The sequence below is a fragment of the Anser brachyrhynchus genome (genome assembly GCF_964034855.1).
Source record: "Anser brachyrhynchus genome assembly, chromosome: 3".
Lineage (NCBI taxonomy): Eukaryota > Metazoa > Chordata > Aves > Anseriformes > Anatidae > Anser > Anser brachyrhynchus.
Window position 1 is genome coordinate 37971175 of NC_137696.1, and position 27404 is coordinate 37998578.

The 27404-nt window shown below is 51.4% G+C and overlaps 1 long non-coding RNA gene across 1 annotated transcript; it reads right to left on the bottom strand.

Moving 5' to 3' along the window:
• Positions 1-1598: 1598 nt before the first annotated feature.
• LOC308192936 lies at positions 1599-26886 on the bottom strand. Its single transcript, XR_013949232.1, has 3 exons — positions 24194-26886; positions 12530-12727; positions 1599-9116 (listed from the first exon to the last, which is right to left on the bottom strand). It is a non-coding gene; the product is annotated as an uncharacterized lncRNA (long non-coding RNA).
• Between the last annotated feature and the right edge of the window lie 518 nt (positions 26887-27404).

The following is a 27404-nucleotide window of genomic DNA, read 5'->3' on the forward strand; positions in this document are numbered from 1 at the left end:
CCTTGTGAGGGAGTCTCCCAGCCAGTAATTGCCTGAACTTTCCAGATGCACTTCCAGCAAGAAATTAAAAAGCAATGTGACCCTTGTCAAGGGCACAGGCACCCCCCACAATGCAAACACCCTCTCCCAGGAAAACCCCATCCCCACAGGCCAGTGGGGCCGGATGGAGCCGCAGTGGCAGAGGAGCTGGGTGTCCATAAATCAGGCTTCCCCACAGCCCCTTATCAGCATTGCGGGTGCTGCAGGAGGGAGATAAGGGCCCACCGGGGCAGGCCTGGCTCTCCTGAGAGCCTCCAGGCCAGCAGGCCTGGCCAGCAGCCGGCCACCCCTGCTCCATACAGCGCCTGGGCCTGCGGCCTCAGTACCCGGCTCCTCTCCGCCATCGCAGTGTGCTGCTCAGCAAGCCTGGTGGCTTTACCCAGGCAGGCTGCCACTTCCCCGTCCCCTCTGCAACATGAGAAACAGCTTCAGGGCCTAATGGAAAGCAAGCAATTAACGAGCAAAACAGCAGCGCTGACAAACAGGATTGGGGTGTGCACCTCTGAGCAGACACCCCCATTTCTTTCTTCTGCTATCATAGATTGTGCTGGGTGAAGCAGGCTTGCCCCTCTCCCCTCGGGCTCTGCAAGATGTGGCACCACACTCAGCACTGCGAGTGGATGAGGAATTGGGACAGCAGCCCTCAAGGAAAGCACAGGGTGCAGGGACAAGAGGCAGAGTCCAGGCAGGGAAGGCAGAGGTCCTCAGCAGTGCTGCCTGCTGTTGATGCCTGGAGCCACCAGGGCCAGGGCTGAGGGGCTTTCCAAGGGGTACATGTGCTCTGTGTGCTGGGCTCCTGCGTCCCCTCGCTTCCCTGACACGGCGGCTGCCGGCACAGAAATGATGGTCTCCAGCTGTCAGGCATGCAGGCAGGGAGGGGGATCTCTGAGGGGAGGGCACCTCTGAGCAGCAGAGAGGATTGGAGAGGCAAAATGCAACCACTTCTGTGGCAGAAAGGCTGTTTCTCCTCTCCACGCATGCTGCAGCTGACTCTTGGCTGGCTCTGATGGCAGGAAGCAGTGACAGCAGCCAGGGCCGGTGTGGGGACAGTGGCAGAGGGATCCTCATGGGCACAAAGTGCTCCAGGAGTGCCTATGATGTACTGCATCCTGAGCAGGCAAAGATAACTGGTTGAAAGGTCTCTCGGCCTGCTGATCCCATTTCCCTCCAGTAGCTCTAAATCCATCACTTAAAAATTCAGTGTTCCTCTGCTGGAGAGCTGGGTGGCCCACAGGATGAATGGAGTCCTTCACCCCTGGGGCAGCAGGGACACTCGAGCAAATAGGGCCAGGAAGGTGCTGCCATGTTAGCACGTAGCTGGGTTATAATTTACATGTACATGCCATATGCTGACTCCTATTAGCATCTCATCTTGGAAGGCGCCCAGTCTCCTTTCACTCCTGAAGGAAACAGCCTCATTAGAAAGCACTCTAAGGCCTACGTGGCCATATTTGCCTGCAAAACAGGGGCAGCTATGCAAAGACCAAAGACAACCTTGAACATTAGGTTCGTTCCCCTCTGATGGAGTTAGAAGGATGGCACTTCACATGGTGGGCAGTCTCAAGCTGGCCGGTTTCCCTGAGGGGATGCAGCAAACAAACTCATTCCTGCTGCAATTTCGGTGACCTCAGGTGGCGTGCAATAGGGGTGGTTTGGGTTTGCGTATTTAAAATAACACCTATGAGAGATTGCCCAAAGGTCCAGTAAAGATCAATTAGCTGGTAGAAGAGAAACCTTTAACTGCATGGCTAGTCAACATAAGATGGAACCTTGGGGCACTGAAAATGTGATTGAGTCCATGCCAAGTATGGCATGGCCTTGCTGTTGTCACTAGCATCATTCTCAGTGACTGTGACAAATACTGTCCCCTCCTGAACTCCTTTAGGTAAGGTGCAACCATTTCGGTAGCCCCAAAGAATCTGCAGAGGCAGGTGAGGCCTCCAATGGTCAAACCAGTGCCCCAAACTACACCGGAGGGCTTTGCCTTTGGGTGGAGTTGTCCCAAAGCAGCTTGCCCACACCTAATCCTCCACACTCCCAGGACTCTGGAAGGCCACAGCCTCGTCCTTTTCCACTGTGCTGCCATCACCTCCACTTAACGAGTGTCATAAAGCCCAGCGCAGGGCCCCAGATGGAAGTTCAGGGGGAGGAGGGGTGCTGAGTCTGTATATTCTTCCAAATCTCCCCCTACACACTCCTCCATGCAGAAATATCCCTACTCCTATCAGCGGTTTTGGAGCTGACGTCCTTTGTGACGTGGGTGAGGTCCTGCAGGGGCCACCAGCAATGATCTCTCCCCACCAGGCTCCCGGATCTGGCCTGCCCCAGCTGGGGAGACCCCTGCATACCAGCATTCGGCCCGGTGCTGGTAGGATGCTGCCAGGTCCCGATGGCTCGCTGAAGGTCAAGGCCGGTGGCACAGGGGAGCAGCATTGATGTAGACCCACCCAGAGAGCTGCCCGTTGAAATGCTGCCGCATTTTCCCTCCTTTGGGCTGCTAAAGGCTGGTTCGATGAAAGTCTTTGCATGCCCTCTTGACCAGCATTTCCAAGAGCGGAAACCAGGTCTTCAAGTGCTGAAACCTCTGGAGCTTAATCCCACACTGCCTGACTGGCACCTCTGTCCTATTGTCACGAGGAGGACATACAGGAGTGATGGACTTTTTGCAGTTATTGCTCCAGACAATGAGCAAGACTCTCACGGAACCACCTCAAAGGCACCCTCACTGTCATGCCAGCATGTATCTACTGTGGAAAGGTGTTTCCAGAGACCCCCTTCTCATTCCCTGTCCCAATTTGACTACATGGGAACCTTTAAAATGGAAAAAAAATGTGAGCAGGTACTGCAAGGGAGAAAGGGGCCAGGATGACGGAAGTTCAGCCAGTGAATGTCTTAAAGCAAGGTGCTGAAGTCTCTAATACTTTGGTGCATAGAGTCAGAGCTCTCTGACTAGGTGACAAGCTAAATTCCCTCTGCCCGCCCCAGCATCCCCCTTTCATTTGTCCCCAGAGCTCTTTCCTGTCTTGCATTAGTGCCTGACAGAGGGGACAAGCAGGGGATAGGACATGAGAGACAGCTTGGCTTATCTCTCCCAGGGGGAATTTCTCACCTCAGCTCTGTTCTGCTCAGCTGCCCAGGAGTCAGCCCTGTCGCCAGAGACAGCGTCTGGCCTGCTGTGTTGACAAAGTCACAAGAGATGTGGAGTGCACATGGAGATCAAGGCAGGGCTGACACAGGCTTTAAGCCCATTCCCACTGCTCCGCTCATCAGAGAAGGGAGGCAGGGTGGGGGTGGGAAGGGAGAAGAGTTGTCTTCTGCACAGAAGAGCCTTGGCTCTTCAGTTCCCCCAGCTCTCACACTTCCCAGTGGCAAGCAAAGGCAGCACAGGGTTGACAGACGGGGGCATCACTCTGTGACCATCGCAGAGAGGACAGAAAAAAATCTTCCTCATAGCCAAGCAGCACTGTCAAACTCTGCTACAAGTTCCTGTATTAAAACACCAACTTGTGGCTGTGCTTTGCTCCCAGACTCAACAGCAAAGCAGACTCTTCTGGACAGGCATCCACCTCCACTGCTTTCTATCAGACAGCTCTTCATCTGAATGATTTCTCCTCATTCAGATGCTTATCTGCCAAGTTTGGCATCAGCCCTCAGATCTGAGCACTCTGCCCACAATCCTGCTGCACCCCCTTGTTTGCAAAGGATCTTGATGATGTGCACTGCAACTGCCTGAAAGAGAAGGGCAAGTTAGCATTTGCCTGGTCGTTTTCACACACACACCACTCAACGGATTGCAAGCGCTCATCCGTGCCTCCGTTCAGCACCAGATTTGCTTTGCCAGGAGGGGGTTGCCCATTTCAGGAGGGTGGGACCAGCACTATTACCGGCACCTCCAGCAGCCAGAGCACTGCCCTGCTCCCCCTGCCGCCTCCCTGCGCCCTCCCGGACAGCCAGGGCACGGTGTCCTCCTCCCGCTGCTCCCACCGCCTGCCCCCTCCGTTCCCCAAATCTGCCCTTGCAGCTCACTTTGGCTAGGTGGGAAACAGGTGTAATTTCCCCTGCTCAGTACACCTCCTTCTCGCAGAGCTCTGGAGCACTTTGTGCACTGCTCTCCGGGTGTTGGGGCCTGATAGAGTTTGGGGGGCCTGGTGGTCCCCCAGAGCTGAGGACACATCCCCAGCCCTAAATGCCTGCACTGAGAGCAAGGCAGAATCAGGCCCGGGGTAGCCGCCCTTACAAAGCTCTTTCACTGGGCTCTGCAGAGGGGTGTTTTGGCAACACTGTTCAAGCTGCTTCAGCAGATGGGATGAGTTAGCAATCGTAGTTCAATGCTGGAGTAACGGTGGCTACACTTCCTAGTATAGAAATGTTGCTTAAAAAAACCATACCCCTACATGTCTCAATTCCACTGTGAGCCTGCCAGTAATAGAGGCCAGCTTAGCCTGAAATAGATGGGTTTTTAATGGTGCCCAGCTCCCACCGAGGACAATAGCAAACCCCATCCCCTGAAGAGCAGCAGCAGAAGTGCTGAAGAGCCAGCCGGCCGTGCTGCCAGCAGCCCATGCGCGCAGCGGTGCGGCTGCAGGACGCCTCGCCAGAAGGAAAGGGCTGGCAGGTCTTCCCCTTCGCTGACTCTCCGTCTCCACCTTTGTGTTGCAAAAACAAAGAGGTTTGGGTGTGATCCCGCCCCGCGCCCAGCGGCGGCTTCAGTGGTTGCGTGCACAACGTGCCCGCTCCTGGTGCTGCTCATGGAGGAGGAGGGTGCCTGTGCCCTGGGCATGCTCCTCAGGCCCCCAGGTGCCATGCTTCTCCCTCTCCAAAATACATACGCCCACACCGCCACCCTCTTGCCGGCAGTGGGGCGGTTGCTGGAGACTTTTCCATGCTGCAAGCCAGGCTGGGTGAGGAGGACTGAGCTTTTCCCAAGGTGCCCGCCCGCCTCCTGCTGTGAAATCACGGAGCGGATGGATGCAGATGAGCACGTAGGGTAGAGGGAGGGACGGTGTGTGCTGTCCCAGCCTGACTGAAAGAGCTTATAGTTTACAGCCAAACCTGGCTTGACCTCCTCCGGGATCACCCCAGGGAGCTGGGCTCTTCTTCTCCAGCTTTGCCTTTCTCATTTTATATTTCTGACCTTTACAGCAATATCCAAGAAAACCCCTCAGGCTAGAAATCAGGGGGCTGCAGTTTCCCTTGGTGGTCAGTGGAAGCCAAGAACAAGGAGAGACACGTACTAATTCACACCGCCGCATAAAGCAGCGCAGACAGGGCCCAGGATCCCACCACCAAAAACTAGGGGGAGGCTCAGCTCACATCTGCACAGTGCAGAGCATTAGGCGTTAGAAGGACAAATGGAGAAGAGGAGAAGAAATGGTCTGACACAGCTACACACTCACATGTCCCCAGCTAAAAGCCACTAGCAGAGTAAACTGTGAAGACCCCAGGCCAGGAGGAACAGAGTTACAGTAGTGTCTCCATTCAAATTGGCTCCTGGGCTGAGAAGAGGAGCCTGTGGTAAGCAAGCTGGCAAAGCCTGCCAGAGCCAAGCTGCACAGCAACGTTAGCTGTGAGAAGCAAAGCCTCTGGGCTATTCTGTCTAGGATTTTTTTAATTTTTTTTTATAAGTCTTACTCTGCTTTTTCCAAACTCCAGACTCTGGCAAGCGTTCTGGGCAGCCTGGTAACTGTGTGTTAAGTTTGGCCCGAAAGCATATAATCCTAATGAGAATAGAAAGACCTGCCTCTCTCTGGGAGCTCCTGCTCGGCTTCAAAGGATCCAGGACTTACCAAGCGGTTTTGAAACCCATCCATGACTTCTGGCCCACTTTCTGGTTGCTGCTGAGGAGGGACAGCTGCATGCACGCCTAGGAGGGGGCACGGGGCCGGGAGGGGAAGGCAGAGGAAGATGAAGGGGTGAAATTCATCGGTGACCAAGGGATAGGGCAGAGGAAGCAGAGCTGGGTGTCAAGGGAGGTGTCTGGATAGGAGGGGCTAGAAAAGCCAGTGTTAGGCTGCACGGGTGTCCCCTGCATGCCCAGGTTGGGGCTTGCATCTCTTCATCTGCCCACCTGGCATGAGACCCCTGGACCTTGTAATACTGAACACCTGCCCCAAAGGAAAGGGTTTTCTAAGGCTGGAGAGGCTCCAAGAGAGGAGGTGCTCTCTTCCCAGCCACTGTCCACCTTACATTGGTTTTGCTGCATGTCTCAGAGGGGAGCAAATACGTGCTTGTCTAGGCAGGGAGACTGCTCTGTGTGTAAACAAGTAGGGGATGAAAATGTCCATAGCCACTACCAACACAACACGGGAGCTCATGAAACTTTTGGAGGATTGCCTTCCACCACCACCCTCTTGGAGAAGAGAAATACCGTGTCCTTTAGCAGAGATATTTGAGGCTAAGGAGCACAGAGAGGCCACGGATGATGAAGAAATAACACTGCCATGCAGGTATTAGTGCTAGCTCAGGATATCACATGAACTGAGGCAAAGGGGAAACCAGAGAGTCGGGAATGCAAGTCCGATTAGCTACTGGAGAAAAAACAGCAGAGTACCTCTGTGTAACCCTCGTCTCCTGTCAGATCTAATATTGCCCGAGTCAGGGCTGCACATGGGTGTGCTGCTGCTGGAGCACCATGCGGCCAAAAGCCTGGTGCTGCGCCAAGCAGCATGGGTGCCACATTGCTAATGCAGAGCAGGGCTATCGCCCCCACAGGCACGACTCGCAGTTCAATGCCTGATCTTTCATGGTTTTATACACATCTGGCCATCCTGCTGCTGGAGTGCCCTATGTGCAAAGCCAACTGCAACGCGTTTCGCAGGCGGTGCGGAGATGCTCACCTGCATGCCAGCTGCTTCCTGCTGCTCTGCCCCCTTGCTTCAACACCCCCTCCTCTTGAACACCAGGCCTTTCTGACACAAGTCAGCAGCAGTCACAGCTGTTCCTTAACGGCTTGCTCCACAGGAGCTGCTTGCCCAGAAATACGGAGGCAATGGATTGCCCTCCCTGCTGTCCGTGGGTCCCAGGCTGCACTCAGCTCCCCACGGAGGACCCAGCCCCACTGCCTGCCCCCACCTCCTGGCAGCGGTGAGGTGGGTGGCAGCACCTCATCCCACACAAGCTCAGGGCTAGCAAGGCCAGGGTGTACCATCAGGCTATATACCCTGGCCCATAATGTGCCAGCCCTCTTAGCATCCCCAAGAACGCTCACACACAGCACTCGTGCTCTTAGCTTGGTCCCAAGCAGAGCCTCCGATGCCAATGTGCTCTCAAGCCCAGCACTCATAGACAATGAAAATGGTCTCATTAAAAAAGCTGTAGACAGAGTGAATCACAGCCTCCTGCAGGACTAGTCTCTGGGCCCTTCCCAAGCAGATGAGGTTGGCGAAAAGCAACAAGCCCGGTGCCCACAGCTGCCTGCTAACTCTGTACGGCACTGGGAGGAAACACCCTGCTCGCCGCTCCAGGGACCAGGCTCACCCTGGGACAGGCAAAGCACTCTGCAAACGCCGAGGGATGCAGGCAAAGTTAATGCTGTAGCAGTGAGAGAAAACAGATCTCCACTGTGGAAGCCGCCCTGATGCTTTCCCCAGGATGCTTTGGTGATTGTGTCTTGCTTGAGAATGGTCTGCTCCATCCTAGAGAATGTAAGCACTAGCACCTATTGGACTCGTCTCTCCCAGCCCTGGTTTCAATTGCTTGTAACTTGCCACTTTCACCACTTGGGCTGACATTTTCCAGACCAGGCATCTGCCTTAGGCTGTTAAAAGAAAAAGAAAAAGAAAAAAAGAAAAACCCACACACATCTAGGGGTTTTGGCTGTTTTTAGAATTGAAGGGGGGGGTAAAAGAGGTTATTTTGTCCATGCTCGAAAAGCAGTGCTTACAACTGGGTTAACTGAGAGTTTCCAGTTTAAAGCAAGAGTTTGAAATTAAGCAAGGGAAGTGCCTAGCTGCCAAGAATATGTCTCTGCTGTCCCCAAGAAAAATATCCCTGAATTTTGATCCAGTTATGAGCTCGATGCTCACACAGAACAGATTTGGCAGAGTTGGCTGCTCCATGCTGCAAAGTTTCTGCCCGAAGTGAGTGCTCTGTTTGTCCACACGTAGCTCCCAAAGTGCAGAACCAGTCCTGCACTGCAACATCTGCATCTCTCCATGTCAGCGTGTCTGCGTTTGGGGCTGTTGATGGAAATTTTACCTTCTCTGCAAAATAAGCAGAGAAGTAAGCATTTGCCTTGTAAAATCTTGCTGAATCACCCCAATCCCAGTTGCCAAACATCAGCTGGAAACACTTGCCAGGCTTACCCTAACTTCATTAACTTCAAACATCTTTTGACTGCTGCCACAACCAAGACTGTGTCCCACAAACATCTCTGGTTTCCTACGTAGAGAAGCTGAATTCATATCCACCAATCCTGAGATCCATTCCAGTCAGAAAAAAAAATATATATATAAATATAATGTGATGGTATAAATATACTACCTGAACACCTTATGCATGCTAGGTGCACAGAAAACCTTAACTCCATCATTTTCTCATTCAGGAGCTTAGACAATATTTTTAACCTCTATTGCTATGTCGGCTCCTATAGCCCCTCCATCTCTCCAGTTTCTAAGCTGGCCCCATTTATCCCGCCTCTGAGACTTGGGCCTCCAATTTTTTACCTTTCACCCAGGAGCAAAATGGGGGTGTTTTGAAGACTCTCATCTCAGGTGTTATTTTTTGGATAGATGTGGGAGAGCAGGGAGCACGGTCCAGAATTGGAATAGCCACATAAGAAAAATGATAACTCTGGGCTGTTGTCTTCCAGACATGCTGCACCCTCTGATTTTAGCCAAAACATTTGTGTTGAAGTCGTCTTTGTCCTGCTAAATATTTATTCACAGCAAGACCTATCCACACTGATAGAGATGGATACAGCAAAGAGAGACACGGGAAGAAAATCATCATCCAGAGTGATGGGTGTTCCTGTTGTGAGAGACAGAGTGCGAAGTCTTTTCCTCTCCCACCTTCTTTATTAGCATGGCAGGGTTTGTAGGAAGCGCAGTGGAGTTTTCTAATTAGACCAAAGGATGTATCTGAGAAAAGACAGACAAGCTGTCAGGAACCTGAGCTAACTTCAGGTCTGAAAGAGACACATCAAACCTCAAGCTAAGCACAGACTGCAAACAAGCTGAACTTCAGTGTGTCAATCAGCTAGCTGTTCTGAAGGAAAGGGGGTTGTTAGTGCAGACACAGCAGCAGGAAACGCTAGCAGGGGAGAGGGGTAAGTGCTGTTAGCTTGCATGTAACAAGGAGAGGCAGAACTTCTTGCCAGGGGAACAGCAGGGGATTAGTGGAAAAGTGGGAAGCTGGGGAAAATTGTAAAGCACTATACAACCAGTATTGGTGCTGCATCCTTGGTTTTTAGCATGCATTAAAGTCACAGATTGTAATTCCTTACTCATCTTTTGAAGGTGTTTCCTGGGTTTGCCTTAAGGATCAGGAGCAGATCTATGACAGAGTGGCTGTTTTTGCTGGGAGCAGTGTTCTCCTGCCTGTATCAGCCTGTTTCTGTCAGGTACTGATGCCCCATGCTAGTGCATTAATGGCATGGTGGCAGTTTGGTCCCCCCACCAGCTTCCTTGAGGACACAGGGCATGCTGGAGGACGTGTCACGTTCTGCACGCCACTGAGGTGGCTTAGGGACATCTTAGCAGTTTTATCCCCTGTTGCTCAAACAGTCTGACTGCAGGGTGACAATGCCTTGTTGTGCCATGCAAAATCCCCAGCTTGGACTGCTTCTTCATAGCCTGAGTTAATTCTAACACCACCCAAAGCTTCATCCCTGTCTTTCAATGACTTCTCTGCCTATGTCTTCCTCAGAGACCTGGCACAGGACTGGGAGCTCCCTGCGACACCAGCCTTGAGCTGTGCAGGCTGCCCACCCTCTCTGCAGGGGTTACAAATGCTTATCCTGATGCAGGCAGGACCATGCTCACCCCCAGCCTTCCCTCAGTGCTGGCGTCTGCCATCACAGCGACCACGTTTTGTTTCACTGGATGCTGTAAGCCTGGATGACTGTGTAGGAGGCATGGGGCAATTTCTGAGGATGAAAGAGGTGGGACCAGAAAAGCCTGCCCTCCAGCCTGGGGACAGGGTCTGGATAATACTCTTTGCTGAGTCCCCGCCACAGAATTTATTGCAGAGTAATTTCTTCCTGCTGCATCTTGCCCAGTTTCAGACATCTTTCTTTCTGACTCTCTCATCCCTTTCTCTCTGTTTCAATCTCTGCAGCTTGTTCTATGAAGCTATTCATCAGATAATTCCCACAGATGGCTCCCAGACATCAGTTCGCTCACGAACAGCTCTGTGTAAATCTGCCTGAAATACAAGCAGTGGACGTGCAGGTGCCACGGAATCCTTCTGTCCCTGCCGTCAGGGGGATCCTTTGAATGGTGCAGATGTGCTCAGCTGAAAACTGCAGAATGGTTTGCTGAGGCCACTTTCTCATGTCTGATGTTCATGTCCCTTTGGAGAACAGGGAACACTCAAGGCAGAAGCATCAGGTCCAAAAGCAGATTGCTAAATGAATACCTGAGGATCAGCTTACCCAGAGATGCAAATACAGGGTGGCAGTTTTGACAGTAAGGCTTTTGCAGAATTTCCGTGCCCTTCCTGATTTAAAGCAGCAAAGCAGTGGCTCTGTCTATACCCACTGTTTGGTGCATCCTTTTTCATGCTTTCCTCCATGAGCCCAAACCAAGCAGCTTTGCTTGGGCCTGTCCCCACCACCACAGCTGAGCTCGGCTCCAGCTGAGATCACGTTGGAAGGTATTTCTCAGGATGACGGGCCTGCTTTCCTCCAAAGAGGGACTTAAAACAAAACAACCACAGCCACTCAATTAGAGTTTGGGGCTTAGAAGGCCCTTTATCTCATGAAAAAGAGATTAAAGCCCTCTGATAATTTATAAAGCGCTTAAAAGTTTAAAGGGGAATAGGGCTTTTATCTGAACTATCAGATAACACGAGGCACGCAAAGGCCACGCACAAGGCAGCCCCAGGGTGCAGTGGCTTCGTTGCAGAGAGCTTTTGCTTCCAACCATGGATCTGATCCCAGTGCCTGAAATTAATAGCCAGACTCCCAGGCTCTCAGGGACCAGTAGCCAGGCCAGTCTGACACGTCCCTGCGGCTCAGACGTGCAGTCACGTAACTCTCGCTTAGAAAGTCCTTGGGTGTCCTCACTTAGTGGTGGCTGACAGCTCCCGCGGTGAGATGGACCGGGTGTCCCGGGTGCCTCTGAGTGGCCATCCCAGGGCTGAGGGCTTCTACCACTACACTGGTGGCCAGTGTTTACTTAATGAAGGTGTGTGGTGTGCTCAGCATACCCTCAGCAGTGTACAGTTGGCCCAAGCGCTCTCAGAAGCTTGCCCAACCTGTTTTCATTTGAGTTGGTATTTCACACAGCCAGTTATTATTTGGGTGGTTGAGGCCATCATTCATTACTCTCCTGGTATACTTGTGCTGTCTTCCCAGCTCTCCCTCTGCTCATTATCCACTTCGGCCACTGCTGACAATGGTGTCCCGGCAGGCTGAGACCACCATCGAACAATGGAGGGAGGAACGTCTGTGGGACACAAAGCGTGCCCTGGAGCTGGCCCTGGATGCTGGAACGCGCTCCCGCAGGAGATGGGGACTCCCAGGCTTGCGGCAAAATGCCAGGCTCAGCTATTCCTCAGCACTGCCCACACATAAAGGAAATGAGATGCCCTTTGAACAGCAGGGCTAACAAAGCCCAGGACTCCTCGAGAAGAGGGGGTGCCTGTCATCCCCAGATGTCTTCTCCTCACCCACTGCATTAACCCTCATCCCTCTACGTGTTAGAGACAGTAGTGGTGTGCATAATCTAGAGTTAAATACCTGCTGGCGGGCAGGCCATGTTCACACGTGGTGATGGTGTCGTCAGCTAATGGCTAGCAGAAGGTGCAACAGCTGGGTTCTCCCTCTCTTTCCTTCAGAAATCACCAGTTTGTGTCATTTTATCTACTCTGACAGCCACAAACTTAGTATTTCTGAAACTTCTACTGTTCTTTCAGGTGTGGTTGAAACTGGCTGACATATCACTGCTACTTGAAGAGGGAAGGATGGACAGCCAAACAGGCATTGTTTCCTTTGGAAAATGGGCCTTAAAAATCCCCTATAAATATACCAGACTCTCTTCCTTTGTGCTGACCCCCAGTTAAAGCGTGTACTTCACCGAGCAGATGAAGTCCCAACCTCGGTCATCCTAGCATGCAGACAGAGCCATGTGGCCGGACTCATCCTCACTTGACCACACTCCTCACGAGTGAATGAATCAAACACTCCACCTTGCATCTGCTTTGCTGGCAGCCTGTGAGAGGATCAAAATGTTCCCAAACAAATGCATTATGCATATTGTTTGCCAAATACTTGCTTGTTTTGAAGGTCCTTTTTGCAGACTTTCAAGGCCAAGTTGAAAATGAAACTTACCTCAGGAGATTTTGGTGGATCACTCGGGGAGATGGGGCTTTGTCAAGTAGATAAAGCTCTGGTCTGAGAGTCAGCAGGCACAAGTCCCCTTCCCAGATCTCTCCAGGACCTTCTGCACGATCTCAAAGAAAAATTCTCTTCTGTATTTTCTCTCTCAGGGCTTGCCCATCCACTCCATGAGTAAATCAGCCACCGTGCCTGTGTGGTGTTGAGCGTGGGAGCCACTATGAGAAGGAGGTGTTCAAAACAATTCGGGAGTTGTGCTTTTTGTGCTGTGGTTTGTCCTTTGGTTTAGGACACTACCAGAACTGGCCAAGAATACTTTAGCGTGACAAAGTTTTCATTCGCATGGCCAGCATGCTAACATCCTCATTCTTACCTTGCATGTCTGTCAAGTGTAAGCAAAGTATCTATTAATTGTGTCTGACTGAATTTCAGCCAGTCTTTTAAAAGGTCATTGATATAAGTTTAGACAATAGGCTAAGAACAGGCTGAATCCCCGTGGAAAACATGCACAAGGCATTCTCCTGTGTCACTGACTTAATGAGGAAGAGTTGAATACACTCCTGTTTAGAAAGGCCCAAATGCTTTGAAGGTTTCTGCTTGAATGGAAATTGGAATTCACTTTGGCTCTGCTCTCACCCTCTGTGTGCTCACCTCCCTGCACTGCCCCAGCCAAGGACATTTGCTGCAGGGAACATCTGCGAAAATAGGAAGGGATGCCGCTGGCTTATGTGGGAAATCCTGTTTCCAGTGGGTACCTCCTTCCAAGCATGAGGCTCATCCTCCAAGACCAAGGGGTGATGTATGTGACTCAACATCCAAGACCATAAACAACATCCAAGACCATAAATGAGGTGATCAGCATGATCCAAGAAAATGAAGTAACTCTGATTTTGAAGTATTGGGAATTTCCAAGAAATTAACTGCTGAGAGTTCGTCAGGAGACAAGAGATGAATATGTTACTTGAGATGGTGAATAATCAATCATAAACTCACGGACTGCTCAGAAACACGACCAGCGTTGAAATACCCCAGATACATGACTGGAAGGCATGGTTGCAGGCATGACTCCTCAGGTCCACATGGTAACCAGAAACTCTGCCAAGATCTCACCAAGCTGGCCCTAGCTGCCAACTCCTAGGCCCCTTCGCTTAGTCAAGTCCTGTGTGCAATACATACTTCCTGCCCTCTCCCTTGCCAAAGTCCCACTCATCTGGAGCTCACCCCCCAGCAGCAGATGGAAACTATCCACAGCAAGAAGCAATGGGAAAAACCAGCTCCGGTTGGCTCCTCACCCCTCAGCACACTCCGAAATTGGTTAGCTGTGCTGGCTCCCCATCGCACGGAGTGCTGCCATCCCTCCCTTTCTATTTTAACTGCCTCGCATAAGGAGTGGAAAATTCTGCGAGGGAATTAAGTTGCAGGGAATGCTGGTAGGCACTGAGCTGTGAATAGCCTCCCACTGCCTGAGCCACAAAAAACGCGTTGCTGAGAGAAGGGCAGACCACTGCCATGATGGGACATGGGCATGGATACCCTGCTGTGCTTGCTCTGTGCCTCAGATGCCATAAAAAAACCAGCAGTCTCTGTATTACATTTATTATGTACCTTTACAAGAGCCCCTAGCAGTTCCAGACACAAAGTTCAACCAGGCACCATTGACTCCCTGGTAAAATATCTCACGGAGCAGTGTGCTAAAATTTTGTAAGCGCTGTTGTGTCCCCAGCACGTGAACATGAACAAACACCGCATGCCTGAGCACCCTAGTAGGGAGGCCGTGCATATTGCAACCGCAACAATCAGAGCTTCGTATCTCCAGCAGCGATAACAGACAGACAGTTTCTGTTATGCAAACAGCACCAGGTAGGGCAAAGCAACCCACAGCACGGCATCACTGACGCTCCAGGAATGGCACGACACCGCTGTGGCCAAAGTGCACCGCCTGCTGCACATCCCAGCATGGTGGCACTCGCACGGGGAGCTACAGCCACAGGGAAACATCCTCCTGCGGCAACATGGGGATGTTTCAAGGGATACCGTGAAGCCCTAATCCTGCTGGAGAAGGCTGGCAGCTGGGTAGACGTGGAGCAGCTCAGGCAAGACCCAGCACCACCCAGGGTGCCTGTTGCTTATATGAAACAGCTAATAAAGCTGGTTATCATCCAGGCAGCTCCTGCATTAGGTGTCAGTGACCATGTGGAGGACTCCCAAAAGCAAAAAAAAATACATGCTGTCCAAAATGAGAATGTAAAGTATGAACTCAGCAACTGGTTTTCTTGGTTCTTGAACACACACATCTAACAACAAACGCAGAGCAAACCTATAACCAAGAGGCACTTAAGCACGTGTGGATTAAAGTTAAACGTGTGTTTGAGTGCTGTCCTAAATCATACCCATTGCAAAATCAAGGCCTGTGCCTGTGGAGACTGTTGGGTAAAGGTGTCTTCTGGTACAAAACGCCACCTACGGCATTTCACTGGTGTCTCCACACATCACGGCAGGACATACTGAACCAATGTGCAGAGACAGCGAATTACCCCTGTAGGTGCAGAGGCTTCAAGCATTCTTGGTCACATTCATCACCAGAAAATACAAGCTTATAGAACTGCATTGTGTTCCCAGATTTTAGTGAAAGTCCCTGGAAGGCACATGAAAGAGGAGGAGAGAGACACATGAAGACACATCCTTCCATTCCTCAGGGTGAGAATATACCACAGGGTATTTATTTGCAACCAAAAGCATGAGAGGTGGGTAGGCCTTGGTGAAAACTCATCTGAGGAAATTGTTAGCATACATTACAAGAACCAGGGGCATCAAAAGAAAGTGGCAAGCAAAGCAAGCAGTAGGAGGTGTCCGTTTACACAACAGGAGTTAAACGGTGGAAGTCCTTGCCGCAGGATGCTGTGGGTGCTAGAAGTTTACACCTTTTCAAAATACAGCAAGACGAATGTATGGAAAAATAAAAAAAATAAAATAAAAAACTCAACAAAGATGGTAGGTCTGCCTCAGAAAGTCCCCAAAGCACAAATTGTTGGAGACTGGCATGCGTTTGGGAGACATATCACTATACATTTGCCTTCCAATTAGACTGTGTGTTGTGCATGCGCTATCAGCCATCATTGGAGACAGGATGCTGGGCTCCACGAAAACCCTTGGTCTGACACAGCACAGCTGTTCCTCCCTTATGCACATGCATGTTTTGCTTGGTGGGGGCAGAGAGGAGCAGTGGACTCGCAGCCAGAGGGAACACCCAAGCCTTGGAACAGGCTCCATCCCATGTCTGGTTTTGCATGATTGGGGTAGATATTTTGCTCAAAATGAGATTGGACAGAGACTTGAATCTGGGCACAAGCTACCAGCATGCGCTCCTCGTATTCCAGCTGTGAAAAATGTAAGTTTCAATCTGAAAATCACATTTCACACACAAAAACTGGAAATTGGACACAACCCTCTTTCTGCCAGCATAGTTGAAATATCGTGGCTTTGTCCCAAAACAGACTGAGAGCTAATTAGGGAGCTTTGAAAGTCATTCCCAAACAAAACTGCTTTCCTCTGGTTATCTACTATGGCAGCCTGACTCCAGAAATACACGAATTTGTCAAAAAAAAAAAAAAAAAAGACAAGGATGTGTGTCAGCAATTTATAAACACTTCTGAAAAAGAACGGCACAGTCTATTTTACAAAAAAAAAAAAAAAAAAAAAAGTAGGAGTATGGCTCTGACCACACACTGAAGCTCTGAAACGCTACAATAGGAAATGCCAAAGGCCAACAGGACTTAAAGTGCTGGGGGGAAGCTGGTCTTGGGCTCCCCTCCCTGGGCTGGCAGCAGAAGAAAATATCACTGCTTAAAAGGTGCACCATAAAGAGAGTAAAGCACCAGTCTAACACAGTAATAGCAATCCCAGGCACCCAAGAGCACAAAACAGGATTCAAAAACTTCATGATCTTGATTTAAAAATGAGAAATTAATATCCAACATGTTATGCTGAAGTTTTCATGTCTATCACGGAGTCTTCAAGTCCTCAGACTCCACGGTCCCAAGCTTTTCTTGATGATACTTGGGGCTGGAAACATGTTTAAAGAAAAACAACACGTGTGAAAAATAAGCTGTGATTGGCACCAGATTTAGTTTTTGCCATGGCCATTTTGAAATCCTTGCTGTTATGTGCAAAGCAGCTCCTCTCTCGGTAAGAATTTGTCCTCAATATTTATCCTGAAAAAGACTTTCAAAAATAGCAAGGTCACAGAAGAATAGGGCCAAGGATCTATCTAGGACTATCAATGCTAGAGTAAAATAAAATAAAATCTAAAAAAAAAAAAAAATAGAAGAGAAACTTGCTATATAGCTGTTTAAAAGTAAATAATTAAATAAAAATCAGTAGTAACATGAAACAATGGGACTACATTTTCTGAATTAATTGGTGAGTAAATCCTCTCCAGTCAATTGGCTTATGAGCCGAATAGCCTGCAGCGTTAGGGAAAAAAAAATGCTAGATGGTTTTGCAACACAGAAGAAGAAAAGAAAGAAAACTTGAAAGTAGCTGCTGTTCTTTGTGGATGGTTACTGACATTGGAAGTCGTTACTGACTGATTAATTTACTAACTCATTAGGGGTTATTTACATTGTTTATGAGCATGTGACTAATTACACAATGAAGATACCAAAACATAATCACCTAATAACAGCGTGTGACCGTGGCAGAGATGAACTGGGTGACCAGGGCGATCCTGTCTAAGTGCAGCCAGCAAGCCCCAGCCCGCCCTGATGACGGGGCGCTCGGAGCGCTCCTTCGCCGTCTCCCCCCAGCTCCAAGTCCACAAAGAGGCACAAAATCTTCCAGGGACCCTTGCTCCGAAGGGGCCACGTCTGGAGGGAAGCCAGGAGGGCTGCACACACGTCCTCGCAGGGAGACACGGCCGAGAGGCGCGGTGCAAAGCCTCAGTGCCAGTGCCACCGACTGGGAGGGAGTAATCGGGGCGAGTGGTATTTGGGAGCGGTTCTCACCCTGTCCAGAGGCAAATTCCAACCCAGGAGAATTTGCTCCTGATGAAAGGTGTCTGACAGGCGGCCTCAAGGACTGAAGGCTTCAAGATCTAAAGAAATGGCAACGTTGTTGGTGCAAATGGAGCAATCCCCTTTGTCCACGCTGGCCTTGCAGGGAGACTTATCTCCAAACACCCAGTGAGTGTCTTCTGCAGCAGTGGGTTTTCCTCATGTAGAAACTCCTTCTCCTGCACCAATGCTGCATTTGCTGCAATGCACCACCACAGGGGCTTTGCATGTCCAGGGTTGCCATAAATATCTTCCAGGAATATGCTGTCACCAGTGAAGCTTCTCATGGGGGAAACAGCTTTTATACCCAGGCTACACTACTTTACTTACTGGGTAAATTCAAGCTATGTTAACAAATAAATTAACTTCTTACAGTATCACGTCTCCCATTTCGGATAGGCTGCCACTAACCACTTAGCCATTTATAAACAAAAAGGGTGACATTGACCTGACTTAACCAACGCTGATGTCTCAGGGTAAAGGCTGTCCCCAAGAGGTTTCCCTGGTAGAAAAAAAAATAATAATAATAATAAATTGAGGCTTTGAGGAACATCAACAGCTCACGGCGGTGTGAGCTCTCCCAGCTCGGCCTGGCTGAACCCCCTGTGCACAGGAGGGTACCCTGGGCACCCAGCCCCGGGGTCTGGCTGGGGGTCTTGAGACATGTAACAAGGACACCACGGGAGTGCAAGGCTGGATTTTTAGCCACTGACAGCCAAAAAATCCAGAGACCTCAGGGAGCTGTTTGATAACCTCAAGGGCAGCGACATCTTGGATGAGGTTCCTATAAAAGAAAGCGTTTTATGCACAATGACAAAACCAGCCAGGATTATGGCAATGTTTATGAATATTCGATGTCTCCAAGATGCCATCCTGTCTAATGCTATTGCAGCATCTGCACTTATCAGAAAGCTGCCTGGTGCTCCCCGCTGTGCCCTGCAGATCAGTGGCATCCTGCCATGGTGCCAGCACTGGGGTCCAAAGCTGAGACCCCTGATAGAGCAGGGAGAGCTGCCCAGCCCCCTATCAGATCTCCTGGCAAGGAAGGCTGGTTATGTCCCTGGGTAAATTCATTGGTTTTGCACTGCAGGCCCCAAGTGGAGCTTCCTGGGAGAGAACGGGGCTTTGCTGAACAGCACAGCGAGGCACAGCCCTGCTCTGAGGGACTGCAACCAAAGCAGGCAGGGCGACAAAATGCAGAGAGGACAAGCCGGGGGGTACCTAAGGCACAATGTCAGACCCCAGCTGTGGCTACCTGAAGACACCTGCAAGCAGCCCGGTTTGTTGCCAGACTAACACTCATTCCCAGCAGTGCTTTCTCCATTTTCCTTTCTCAAATGCCACCCTGATGGGGCAGAAGGGGAAAAAGGACACAGATTAAGTCCAGCACCAGTTTCTGTAGGCAAGCTGGTGGCAGCACCACTGTGAACTGCCGCTCCCTGTGCTGCATTTGGTCCAACCACCCCACCGTTAGCCATGAGCTGCCACGTGCCAACTCCTGCCAGCTCCATCACAAGCTTCTGCCTCCAAGGCTACCAGGGGCTTGCACCCTGAATCCTTGTGAACAGCCACAGCCCCTGCTCTTTTGCCATACATGCAAACTAAAGCTGCAGCAGGAACTGCTCCGCTTCTGAAAGAACCACGGGGAAACCCCAGCCCAGCTGTGAACCCACAAGGGAGAGGCAAAGGACCCAGATCTCAGTCACCCTCTCCTCTTTTCTCCCCTCCTGCCCTAAACAGGATGGTCAAGAGGGAACATGCTGATTTATTAAAGCAGCTCTTGTGCAGAAAAGAGGCCCGGGGTACAGGACTGCTGAGCTCAGCTGAAATCGGGCATCTCCCCCGAGCAGCGGGGCAGGGAAATTTGTGTCAGCTGAGGAGTGTCCCGGCTGCAGGACATCCAGCTGGTTCCCTTCCCAACAGGGTCCGAGACAGCGCGAGCCTTCCCGCCTGCCTCCCCCAAAAACCGACTGTCACATTTGTCACGGACTACGTTGGCCTAAATAGCTAGGTGTCACGTCGCCAACAGCCCGTACGGGAAGATCTTACATAACCCGGATAAATGGGACAAGGTCACCGCCGAGCCCAACCTCCTCTTGCAGAAGACCCAGCACCCGTGGGTCCTGCCGGCCCCGCTGACCCAGCCCGCGGCCGGGAGCCCCGGCTGCTGCTCTGGTGGCAGGCGGATCGCAGTGCACAGCTGATACCTACAGGAAGAAATTCCTGGCAGGATTTGCCGGGCTGGAATTTGCCAGCGTCAGTCGGTAACCAGCGGTGCTGGATCAGGTGAGAGGGTTTAGTGAAACCGCAGGTGTGGCCCTTTGTCTGTGCCCAGTGCGTGTCGCGGCGGAAAAGTTTTACCCGGGTTACCTCATATCCCCTTCACCTGCTGATTCAGGCTCCTCTCTCTATTTTTAAATGAGGTGCTTGGTGTCACTTCGCTGAGGAAAATTACTCTGTGCCTCCAGAAATAGATGCTACGCCTCTATCCCAGGAGAGCCCCTTATACGCGATACCATTTCGCAGCCATTGGCGCCAAAGGGATGTCTGCAGCATCTGCTGTAAGACAACACAGAACCCGTGTTTGTGGGAAACCCCATGAGATAAGGAAAAAGAGCGGGCCGGGTTATAGGAGAGCACAGCATGGGAGATCAGGGAGCAGGACTTCGTGGAAAAAAGGAGGGAGGATGGAAAGCAGGGGCTGGGGAGAGGAACCAGGGAGGCTGAATGCTGCTGGGGCCACGGTTTGGGAGCATTGGCCTCGGGAGCAGGGGCAGACACGGGCTGGGAGGACGGATCCGCAGAGGGGCTGCAGCACGGAGAGAGGAGCGCGGGCAGGGCAGAGGCACCCGGGGCTGCCAGCCCTGAGATTTTTAGGATGGGTTTTGCGATGGCGTGGATTTTCCTTACAGCCCCTGCTTTTGCTGAGGGGAGAAAGCGTTCAGGGCTTGCCTAGAAATGCAAGGCAGTTTTTAGTCTTGGTGGTTTCAGAGGAACGCTCAGAGTTGTGTCCCAAGAGGAATTTTAAGGGTAAGCAGTTGGAAGTGGGGGAGGAGGGGAAGGGCTGTTAAATACGGATGCTTTTTTTTTTTTTTTTTTTACTGTTATTTTTACTTACTCTACCAATTTGTTGCGCACTTCAGGCTGGCAGCATGGGGCCAGCGCAGGGTGGTGGCTGCTCTCTTGTCACCACAGTGGGGCTGCGGCACCGCTCCTGCTCCCCGGCCCGGGGTGCTCAGGGAGGCTCCGGCCTTGCCACAAGCTCAGCACCGCCGTCCCATGTCCCTGTGTCCCTCTGGCTTTGGGGGTGCTGGGTGCTTTATGCAGGGCCCTCTTCGCACCCCTGTGCCTGGGCCTGACCCACCCGGGGCCCAGCTACAGGTGTCCGTCACCTGGAGGACGCAGCCGGCGAGCAATGTTTGTATCACGTGCAGGGGAAGGAAAACCACAGAGTCAGCCGGAGGCCAAAAACAACAGCCGGGAGAGGAGGAATTCATTAAGAGAAACGGCAAGGGAAGCAAAGCCTGTTTGTGTAAGGGCAGAGCCTGCGGCAAGCCGTCCCGCGACCCGCAGCCACAGAGGGTCGGGGATGGAGCCGTGCCCCCGGCCACCCCCACGGCAGCCATCTCCTCGGCCAGGCCATCCCGGCGAGCCGCAGCCGGGGACCCTCCTGCTGTGGCAGAGGGGCTTCCTCGAATGTGATGCTTTCACGCCCTCGGCAGCTTTATTTGTTGCTCTTTTTGGGGTGGGTGGTTTTTTGGAGCCTGTGGCCCCACGGGTGAGCACAGCCCCGCTCCTCGCAGCTCCCTGACTTAGCATTCCCTCTGGCACGCAGGCCAGCGAGTTCCCAGCAAAAGAGTTGGAACCGACTTCAAAAGGATTTGCAGCGAGCAACCTTTCTATCTCTTGATCCTCTCAGCTGTATGCGGGATTAGGGGCTGGCTGAAGCCCGGAGCCCCCAGCCTGGGGCTCGCTCCCCTCACTCTCTGGGGACACACTGTGGACCTGCCTGTCCCCAGTCCCACGCACTCTTTCCTGTGCTGACCCAGGCGGCTGCTAGAGGGAGGCCCTGGTCCCATGTCAAACACCATTTCATGGACACTGGATAGCAGGGACAAAACGTGTGACCTTCCAAGGACAAGGGCTGGGTTTGCTCTGTACAGCATCACCTGGCAAAGCCCAGCGTGGCCACGGCATCTCCTCCACCTCAGGGTTCTGCTGCTAGGGTTGTCTTGGGCACAGCTCCGTGTCCAGGAGGAAAAGCCCAAACCATGACAGCTATCCCCACAAACCTCACGTTTCCCCAAGGTTTAGCCGCTCTGGATTTTAACTGGGCTGCTTCTCCTCGGGAAAGATACTGGCTCCTTCCACAGCATTCCCATACGGTGGGGCCGATGCAGCTCCTCCTGCCCCAGGGAGGAGGGAAAGGTGCCAGCCTAACACCACGGGGACTCAGGGAAGAGTTGTGTCCCACCGAGAAGGGGAGCAGGGGCAAGGGGGGACAAAACGCTGGAGGAGCCTGTGACCATGATGAAAGGACTAAGCTTTCAAGACGGAAAATGAAAGGGAAAGCTGGGAGGTGGGGTTGTTTTTTATTTTTCCAACTGACAAAAGAGCTGGTCCAACTTTTTGAATCACGAAAACAAGAGAAGCTTTTGAAAAGGGAGAAAAATGACTCTGGCTCAGCTCAGGGTAGCAGAAGAGTGGTTTGAGCTCAACATTACTAACTTCCCTTTGCTCTGCAGGATGGGTCAGTGTGATGTAAAGTTTGTCTTTGAGAGGGATGTCCAGACTTTTTCCAATAGGTGGGGATGGGAACAGAGGTGGAGTTACCTCATTAAGGAAATGAGGGTGGGAAACGGCTCAAGCAAAATATACACTGCAAAAGTGGAGATGTTTAGCCATCACTGGAAAAAAAATAAAATAAAAAATAGTAGCCAGCAGTGTGGATAGGGTTACTGCAGGGCAGGACACCAGGGCTCCCTCCGTAGTGAAGAAGGGCAGCAGAGCAAGGGCTGGGACACAGGGTCTGGAAGCAGCACTGCCGTGCTCAAAGTCTGCTTCTGCATAGCTTTGTGTGCATCTGTTTTGTGCCTCAGCTGGCCGATGCAAACCGCAGGGTGAATAAGTCAGGGCAAGGAATGTCCAAGAGGTGGTGGAGGAGTCAGCCACTACTGTTGTGTGCTTTGAGAGCTGCTGAGAAAGGGAGAGGACTCCAAGCCACCAGTAAAAGCGACGGAGCCATCAGGGTCTACTGGGATGAGCTTGTTCACTGAGCCATCAGCCCCCATCACACTCTCCTCACAGCCAGGCCAACCATCTGGCAGGGCCACCGCACTGGGATGCGCCAGGCAATCTCCGGACGGAGCCACCGCTGCTGCCGGTGCCGCTTCAGCTTGTTTGTTTTCCTTAATCCCAAGAGGCAGCATCTCTGACAGGGCAGCAGTGTGATTAAGATGATCCAGCGTGGCTGTCACAAGCATGTAATTACGGGTTTCCTGTGTCACTCCTGCTGGGAGGTCAGTGACTTGCCCTCCCTCGCTCCAGCAGCTCCTATCAGCCTCTTAACCTCCTGGCCAGCTCCGGCCTCCAGCTCCAGCCTCCACAGCCCTGGGGAGGGCAAGCTGTGGCACACAGCCAGGCTGGGGACGGACAGCAGGCAAGCCACAAACGTGAGAGGGGCCATGGAGAGTCAGAGCAAAGAGGAAGGGGATGGAGAGGACTGGAGAGGGATGGTATGAGGGCAACGCTGCCCATGGATGTAGAAAAGTGGATACGTTCCCCCTCCCATTACTCTTTTAAGACATAACATAATCCTTCTAGGTCCATTCGGACTTCTCAAGTGGAGAGACCCAGGCACACTTTCCCATCCCCGACATCCAGGTATCTCTGCCTACACCAACATGAAGAGAGGAAGCCTTGCTGCAGACTGTCCCAGGTTCTCCCAAAAGGCACTGCAAGATCACTTCGGCAACCCCCAAGGGATCATCATGCTCTGCAGCTCCCATGTTTCCCTCACAGCTAGCAAGCTGGCCAGGGATGCACAGAGGGGCTGCTCTCACCAGATCGGTTTCTGAAGCTGTTGCACACAGGATTAGCTGCAAATCGCAGCAGAGAAGGACCCGCTGCTGGCCCGTCAGAACAAGACGAGGTTTTGTGCTGCATTTGCTCCTAGAGAAGGCAGGGTTTCCTCAAGCTCTGTTTGTTTAGTGACCCCCACATAAGGAAATCCATCACATAGCCTCCTTTATTAATACTGGCAATCATCTGCAGCCAGCTGTTGCTCAGCTGTCAGAGCTGGTATTGCACGGGAATCCCTGCACAGAGCACCACATCTCATCCTTACAGACCTAGCCTCCAAGAGGCACTTAGGGAAGAGCTTGCACGTCCCTGCAGAGCCCAATATCAATGCTCATCCTTGGTGGCAGCAAAGCATTTCTGTCTGTGAGGAACCGCCACTTGGTTGCAAGACAAAGCTCTTTCCGAAGCACCAAATGCCACTGCGTTTAGGTGCTGGCCAAGGCTGAGATTCAGATTTTGGGCCAAAACAGAGTGGCATCTCATGTGTAAAGCAAGCCATGAAACTGAAACTCAGTTCTTCACTTACCAATATCACTTATTTGCCAGGCATATCTTCCAAAAGGGCATCCAGTTGCAATCCAGAGACATCAAGAAACAGAGAAGCCACCATCACACACAATAGAGGGCTCCAGTGAAGCACTGGAAAAATGTCTTCACCACTGGAAAATGTCTGCCTTCTTCCTAGTTTGGATCTGCCTGGCATGAGCTGAGAAGCAGGCAACCCATACACGAGCTGTGTTTACACCTAACACAGTTACCAAGAGCTGCAGCCATGAAGTAATGACTACACAAACCTGGGAGCCAAGGGTGGTGAAGACTTTTTTTACAGGTTTCCTCTAGTCTACTTTGCATTAGAAAACAAGTGAGCTCCATCCATAAATGCATGCTGTAAGCAGGGGCATTATGTAGAAAACCCCCAGACAGGGTTTGCTAATTTATGCCAGCAGCTATGCCAGGCACATGCCGTTCCTCAAATAACCAAGCTTTTCTCTGAAACAGAAAAAAAAAGAGGAGCGCTGAGGTCCTTCGAGTGAAGGCTCCCAGGAACAGCCTCACGTCACAAAATCCTCCAGCTAATGCACTGTGTTGTTTAGATACAGAAAGCCTTCCTGAAGGGGTAGTGGAGACCTGGTTGTGGGAGTGCAGATGAGCTGGAGGAGGCACAAGGCAGCTGGGGGACTCCTGCCCACCACCCTTCCCACTTCTTCCACAGGGCACGAGGCAATGCTGCGGCACACTGGCACATGGTGAGGATCGCTGCGGAAATCCTCAGTGCACGCCCCAGGGGGCTGCTTTGCACCTCGATGCCTGCATTGGCACAGCCAGCCCCTGAAGCTCTCCCGTCCCTCTCGCGCACCCCCTGCTCACATGGCACAACATTTCGGTGTTCCTGAGCGTGCTCGGGGTGATTCACAGGCACGCACACAATGCCTGCTTTAGCACGAGGCCGGGGAGGAGCTCTGCCTGCCGTGACAGAGATAACTGCTGCTTTCTGAAACGTTTCCCAGGAGGAAAACCCCTTACCGTGCCAGCCCCGCATCGCCGTGCCGCTGCAAGGTTGGCAGCCCTGACACGTGCCGAATCCCCTCCCAGGATGTGGAAGCTAATCGCTTCCCATGACCTGCCGCAGCCCTGGGGCTGGGAAAGTGTCCCAAAGTGGAAGGGACCCAGGGTGCAAGGTCCAGGAGTGCCACTTCTAGAGGGGAACGGGGGGCTGCTCTGTGCTGAACCAGCGGAGGAAACGTCAGATCTGCACGCGATGCTGGTAACTTTGGAAGCAAAGCAAAAAGACATCCCTTACGTGTCAGGCAGGGGAGAGGCAGGCAGCTATTTGTCACCTACACGGCTATGGGACTGGGTAGGGTCACTGAGGCCATCTGCCCCAGTCCCTGCAATTACAGGCCATGAGGATATTCACCCCCATCTCCTCCATCACCCACATCACAAAATGCCTCATCATTCCCCTCATCTCCTGGTGGCCCTGGGAAAGCAGAGCACACCACAAACTACACAAGGTTAAAAAATTGTTCCTGCCAATCTGATCAAAATACCTTCCTGACCCCAGATTTGGCATTTCCTTAGGGCTACAACACATATATTAGCCATGTCAAGCAGCCCTCGGAGGGATTTCTGTGTGCCGCTAACATCACCATGACACCCCTCCACATCTTGTCTCTAGCAGTAGCCAGCGTCCCATGCATCGGGACAAAAGAGGGGGAAATGCAAACAAGCCTTCTTTTCAGCCTCCTTTCTAAGTGAATTGGTAGGGAAGAAAGTTTGCTGGTGGGTTTATAGGCAACCTGAGAAAGGGATTCGGTTAGCAGAGTTGTGTGCATTAACTGGGATTAATTAGTGCACTGCAACAAACTGAAATCAGATCACTTTTCAGTCCCTCTTGGCAATACCACCAAATGGAACATCCAAAACTTAATATTGCGAGCTTTATTCTTCCAGTCCAGAACCCCGTTATCCTGTCATCTGATCCCCTCCATAAATTCAGCAGTCCTGCCAATGAATTATTCAGCTGTCCTAGGTCTTATGCATCAGCTGCTACACCCATGTAAGACCAAGATCACGATGAATGGGAAGACGGACAAAAAATAAGACAGCCTGCTTTCTCAGTAGCTAGAGAACACCCTAAAGTACACCCCAGAAAAAGGGCTAAAGCTCCCCAAAATATGTGTGTTTTCCTGGCTAAGATGCAGAACAGCCAAGAGGAGGAGATTTATAAACTTGATATGAATCTTGTATTAAAACTGTCTGTTGAACTTGTACCATTTAAAACTCATGGTCACTGAGATCATTTCTACAGAACACCATTTATTTTATTCCTTTTTTTTCTTCTGTTTATCTAACCCACACATGTAACTGGTGCAGGAAGTGCTGACAGGACATGACTCAGAAATACATACAAGCGTATCCCTCTACATTTACGCAAGTAAATTCCCAAGGATTTGCTGCTGAGGATGGCAGCATTGCACTGGATGTAACAGGTACTTGTACAAAACATCCTTGGGGCCCTCTGAGCTCATGTAAACGAGCCCTCCATGGACACCCTGGGGCCTTCTACCGTGATGGGAAACAGTCATCTTTTCTCAGGCATTGCCCTGTGACGGAGGACCCGACACCACAAGCCCTACCACTTACTGCTAACAAAAGGAAGGCACATGTTTTTGATGTTCCTTCTCCACCAAGGGATGCAAATCTCAAAGAAAACACCATCCTCCCACAAACAACGCATCTTTTTCCTAGGAAGCTGAGTATACCATAGAGGACTGACGTTAGTCACCTCTCTTAACAAACTGATGGAGGGTGGTGTGTTTGGGGCATGGGATGAAAACATTACCATATGCTAGCTGACCCTGCATCAGCGAGCCAAGCCCGGCCCTGCCTGTGAAGGCTCTGCTGAACTTTATCTGCTATAGATGTGATGAATCTATTCAGCGTTAGGTCTGGTGGAGAACCTCCAAAAGCTGAGAGTTCAGCAAGGGGAAAGGAGAAGTGGATGAACTGCCAGAGAAGGGCCACCCCACAGCTCAGATAGAAGGGCACCAAGTCAGCGAGCTCTGCAGGAGAGCAGGGAAGAACTGAAAACTGGCCAAAGAAGAGCAAAGCTCCCTTATGTTCCTTTGGGACACTTCTTGGAGCTCATTATCAGCACCCTATGGCCGACTGCTGAAAGAGACAAATCCCAAATGACAACAAAAGAAAGAGATTCTGGGAGTTTTGAAACAAAG